Genomic DNA, 6,000 nt, shown 5'->3' with positions numbered 1-6,000 from the left:
GGCGGACCCATTGATTTTTGAATCGGAACTTCAGGACAGTCACAGGTAGTTTTCCGTGGCCCCTGCATCCCAGATTCTGCGACCAGCACTCCGACTTGTTGAGTTTGACAGCTTCCGCCTATGTTTCGCGCCCACACTGAGTCCCAGCTCGTTCGCGATTAGGGCGGACAGCTCGATGTACGTAGGATTTTCAGGTACACTGCTGTTGGATTTGCGGCCTGGGACATCGTGGCCACGAATGACAACTACATCCCCAGGCAGTCCGACTGTTACTGTCCGAGCAGAGCAGGTGTCTTGTAGTTCCGGACTTTCGGAAAAAATGTAATTGTCTATTCTACGCTTATTTTCCAAAGCATAAGTGTCAAAGCCAGTTTCGTTTCCACTGGCAGCGGTTGTGCGACTCTTGCAGCGTTCGTTGACGTCGAGGTAAACATTTTCGGCTGATAGCCAGCAGACTCCTCTGAATGTTCCTGTACATAGTACACTTGTGTTTCTTGTCCGTTGAAGAAACGTGACGACAATTTCACGTCGGTTGCTCCGTGCCCATCGTTTACCTCAACGTGAGTGTCATCGTCGTCGGTAGCCAATGGGTCCGCAGCGGTCTAGTAAGTGATGCAATTAGTGGTTGTGATCAATTGGATGAATATGTTTCCAAGAGCAGAATCCTAGCTATCGTCGGTCGACTTCCCGACACCATGAGGTTTTGCTGATTGGATCTTGGATTGCCTCGGATGTGCAAGAGTTCGAAAGCATACCAGCCAGATTACATCGTGCAACATTTTAACCCATTTGGTCTTCGACTCTTATTAGCGGGGGCTCAGTGGTTCCTCTAGCTGGTAGTTGGGAATCCTGTAAGATATGGCACGCAACCGATCCCATTGTTGCGTGTGGTGTCATTCTTTATCCGGAATATTTAACTAAATTTCACCTGCCGTGCTCTGGTCTTGTGTCGGCTGAGGTGCGCAAAGGAAGATGGGGAGATTCCGCCTGCGATACACCAATTCGGTATGATGCCCAGCTAAATTCATTTTAGTGTGTCCAAACACGCGGGTATCTTATCCTTGCTTATTTTCCCTAAGGATATGTAGCTTTCTATGAGGTTCTCCTATTTCACTTTCCTCCAACTGTATACAAAAAATTTTCTGCTTTATGGCTGTATGGTCTAATGGTAACATTGCTAGTACCACTACATAATGACGGCTCAGCTACTGAATGCCTCAAAGCGTCAAAAGACGGTTGAATGCGGACGGGGATTTCGAATATAGAGACCACCAGCCGGACACAGCTGAGTGTCCACGCGCGAACTTGAAGTGTACCTTGACAGAAAAAGAACCGGTGTCAAGAAGTGGACCGGTAATTTGGGGAGTGTACTCACTATGCATGGTGACACGGAAGCGAAAAAATTCACAAATAACTGCCGTGACAATTAAACGCCACTTGGCATTGCTGGTCTATTACTGCCATTGATGATGATATACCTGGGAGAAATAGTTCCTTGTATCGGGTTGATCAGTCGGGATTCTAACGAACGCAGATTTTTGGCCTTCCGGGTGAGGGTTGGAATAAACCTCCTGAAAAAACTCGTACCGGCACTTTTTTACGGCCTTATTTTCAGGCTTTTGAGACAACGGCATTGGTTGAGGGACCTAGTCGTCCTGCTTTATAGGAATAAGAACTCGGACAGTGTCCTAGCCCATATACTACAATAAATATCAACGAAAACTACTTTTTTCACATAGACCGCCATGTGATGCCATATAGCAGGATGAGCAGGTGAAACATGCTACGACAGAAGCCTCTCTTACGTTTTTGCCTATTCTGCCCTCCCTCTAAATAATCATGATACGACCCCTCCGCGGGTCTCTGTGATAGAGTCGGCCGATGTGTTCGGCATGCATTGCGCTCACCGCGGCTCCTGCACCTCCGTTTTTAGTAACGAACCTAGGCATCTCTAAACCAGTTTTCAAGCTATAAAGTCCGGTCCACATAGCTGTCTTCAGTATTCACACACTGAAGCAAACAGGACAAAAGGCGCACCTGTCTCGTAATCATCATCGTCGTCGACATCATACTATCAGCGCTAGACACTGATGCTTTAGTGCGTTCCTCTGATTCGATGTATACTATCTGTGAAAAATCATAAGTCCAGGGAGCAAGCACTGGGCGCGCCCCCGCCATTCTTTTCAGGCCGCTTGTTTCTGGTGATGTGAGCAGGTTAGTACATAGATGGGTATGCCGAGCTGAAAATTATGACGGGCCACCGAGAAGCTCAACCTGTTAAAACAAGCCACTTAAGAGTCAACCTACATCGCTGTATTTAGGCACTAAGTTACCAGCTCCTGCCTCCAGTGCGCAGCTACTTACCCCATCTCCCAGAACTATCGGTGAACAAAACTCCGGCAGTTACAACCACTGTGGGACCAGCTCCTCCTCCAGTGCGCAGCTACTTACCCCATCTCCCAGAACTATCGGTGAACAAAACTCCGGCAGTTACAACCACTGTGGGACAGTTACGCGGTTGTTAACCCTAACAATGAGGGTGATGATGAGTTACTGGTGATAAGAGTCGATCACGTTCTGTTGCTGCCGGAATTTCCGTGCGGATTCTGATCGTGCGCCTTCATGTTGCTGCTTTATATTGCGTTTATCAGGTATACACCAAACGTAGATGACTTGCTTCGCCGTTGGCAAGCTCATGGTCCCTAAAGCCAGAGAAATTTGCAATAACTTACTTCATTGCCGGCCTGTTGATTCTATTTTCGGTACTGACCATCACTGGAGCGAGATATTCAGGGCTTAACCTGATGTCAGGATTCTCACCACTTTTAAATCACTGATTTCATTTCTATGACGGTATTAATTTTTTTCTCTTCTGCGAGTAGATAAGTAAAGATTTCGTCATTGTATCCACGGCATGTGTGGAACCCCACCTGGTTTCTACGACTCTGCTTCTGGGAACTGCCGATAAACTAGCGGAGAATGACACCTGTGAACATTTCAGAGCCTAATGTGAATGGGCTGATTTCTCGATGACGGTCACACCTAGATCTCCCATCTTTCTTAGGGACAGGAACTGAATAGATGCAATTCCTTTGGAGTTTCATTTGCCTTCCAAGTGCTGTGGACATGTTTTGTAGGGCTATGAATGAGCCGACTCTCACGTCCTTAAACAAACCAGAGAGAAACCAAGCCAAAACCGGTTCTTCGTCCAGGCCCTGCAGTGTGTAGCTACCCTTTCGCCACATACATGACAGGTCACCGCCAGTCGCTGGATCACGAGATCTATTTTTTTGCACTCACAAATCACGCTACAATCGTGACTAACTTGACTACACAGCTCACAGTCAAGTCCTTCATCCCAAAACAAACCACGAAACACATCCGATATCGACTGCCTACCGTCTGATACGGTAGCAAAAGTCATGTGCTGACACCCACACACACGCAAACGTCCTACAAATGGGATGCCAGCACAACAACACGACACAACTCAAGAGAGCTTCGCACGTCGCCCAGCTCGGAGCAGAGCCGCTCAGGATTTTTACGGCGTTTCACCCACGGATATCCAGGACTACGTGTGGCTGTTACAACAGCGAAGAAGACACGAAACCTGCATCCGGATTTACAACAGGATTTATCAAACTGAACCTGCAAAACTATAAGTCCCTTCTTGCATATATATCTATTGTAATAATTTTACTCAACAAGCGGACATTGTTAGTGCTCCCTGTTTTCTCGTTCGTATAACTAGTTTTCGGGTTCCGTTAGAGCTGATCGCTATGCTGGTCGCCTCAGACCGGCGTTAACAGAAATTGGAATATATTTCTGAGCAACTTCATTTCTCGGCGATTTCCTCGATGTGGTGTTGAAGGTATGCTGGAAATGAATACGAAATTTCAGTCGCCACCGGTTTTCCAGTTTTTGTGGCTTTCCTAGTTACTCCCTCTATGATAGGCCTTGTTTTAGGCGGAATTCCACACGGATCCCGCTTTGTTGCTCGCAATCAGGTGCTGCTACGTCCGAAAAGCTCATTCCACGCAAGATTGGCCAAAAATTCGGATGTTTGCCTTTCCGGCACCATACCGAGATCTCATTGGTCGAAAGTCTGGACCCAACACTCAATCATGTCCCGGTATTAGCCGAATACCGGTTGCCGATACCGCATCCGGAGCACGTCAGGATTCCCAGAAAGTCATTTCTACTGACGCTTTATATATGGAGCGCTGTAAAAGTGCTCCTGACTTCGTTTTGGGCGTTAATATACCTTGGGCACCTTTGGTGGTTGTTTCTGATGCGAACGCTAGCTTGGGAGGCTCAGATCGAGAACTAAGCCGAGAAAAATACCGTTACTACACCTTGAAACTGCGTTCCGGAGGTCTCACTTGATCGTGTTTTCGTCCTTGTGAGATGGGACTTCACGCATCATTCAGAAACACAGATCCTCGTGGGGTCAGACTTTATCGTGCTGGTTGTCATCTATGGCTTAATTACCATGTCAGTGCGGGGTATCGCTGCGGTTTGTGCTGAAAGCTCGCGTGTGAGAAGTAGATAACAATCAGTGCACAGTTGCACAAATGATTTTCGTTGTCGTCTCAAGGGACATCTGCACCGAATTTTTCGCCGAAGTGTCTTTCGTGCTCATCTGTTCTCACATGGACACTCAGGTCGCCCGATAGATTAGTAACGTGCTTGCACTTGGCTGTCTGTAGGAGTCTCGGAAGCTCTCCGTACAATTGTCTTCGATAGTGTCACTGCAGTAGGGAGCTAGGATCTGACGCTGGATTTCTAGGGCCACAAACAGATGGGTTAGTATCCATGTGGGTAGTATTTAGAGTTGGAGTTAATTGTAAAGCCTAACTACTGCTCCCAAACTTTTAGGGGACGCATGTTACTTCCCAGCCACTCAGACCGGAAAAGAGAGTTTTTTCAGGTACTTTGGGTCATTGAGTAAGAATGCTGGTTTAACACGAAAGGCAATGGCAAAAGGTAGGCTTTTGTTCTAGTTTGCTGCCCATAGCATGTGAATCAGCAGTCTCGCAGTCGAACTATCTCACGTTTATGAACTTGTAAGACGTATACTGACGGCCTGGAGCAGGCCTCCGGCTTTGGAAAATTCATCAGCTGCTCTGGCAGGGATGTTTGTGCAAGGATGTGTTGTTCTATCTTGGCTAACTTGCTGAGTTGTATGAATCTCTTAGGGTTTGTGGAGGCTTTGTGCGTCTGACAACACAGACCGGATTGGTGCGTATATTGCTAATCCTCACCTACGCCCCGTACGTTTTTCAGTTTACGTAAAACAAAGCTCTGAATGCTTTCTGTTTCTCGATCACCGTTTCTTAGCACCAGATGTTAGTTAGTTTGACGAAATTACATTTGTTTTCGCACTCTTTTCATGTTCACTCATTCGTGGCATCAATTTCGCCTGTGGCTTCTTGGTGTGCACTCAGTGTACGAATTTAAGCCGAGTGAAAATGGACTGTTCTTGCTTGTCCGTGCCCTGTAATTTTACCGGGTCAGGCATAATCCACACTTCACCGTAGCCAGATTCCCGGGTACCCCGAAGAATTTATTAGCACCTTATTCGCAATGCTTCATCAACGCTGGCCTCAATGCTGTTCAGGAATTCCAACCATTCGCATCAAAAGTCAGAACATTCTTAGGTACTTGTGAATGTATGAGCTAGAATCTTGTCTCATCATCATATCGTCGTGCGTATTGTTGTGTGTGATAGTAACGTCATGATCCACAAATTTTCGCCATATTACTGTTGAGGTTTCCGATGCGGAACCTTGAGTAACACGGAGGTTTGAAGATCCCGTATATGAAAATGAAGAATTGGGTTCTGTTGGGTACTGTTTACACAAAAGTGAAAAAAAATGTACAACAAACCACATTTGTCCTCGTTCGTGGCGTCAACAACTGCGCAAGTCTATCACTGACTAGCACAGTGCATTGTGTAGGTTCGCATACGGGGGGCGGAGTATTAGAATGATAGTGTGG

Source organism: Opisthorchis viverrini (assembly GCF_000715545.1).
Source record: "Opisthorchis viverrini unplaced genomic scaffold opera_v5_18, whole genome shotgun sequence".
In the NCBI taxonomy this organism is placed as follows: Eukaryota; Metazoa; Platyhelminthes; class Trematoda; order Opisthorchiida; family Opisthorchiidae; genus Opisthorchis; species Opisthorchis viverrini.
Note: the sequence above shows the minus strand (reverse complement) of the source record.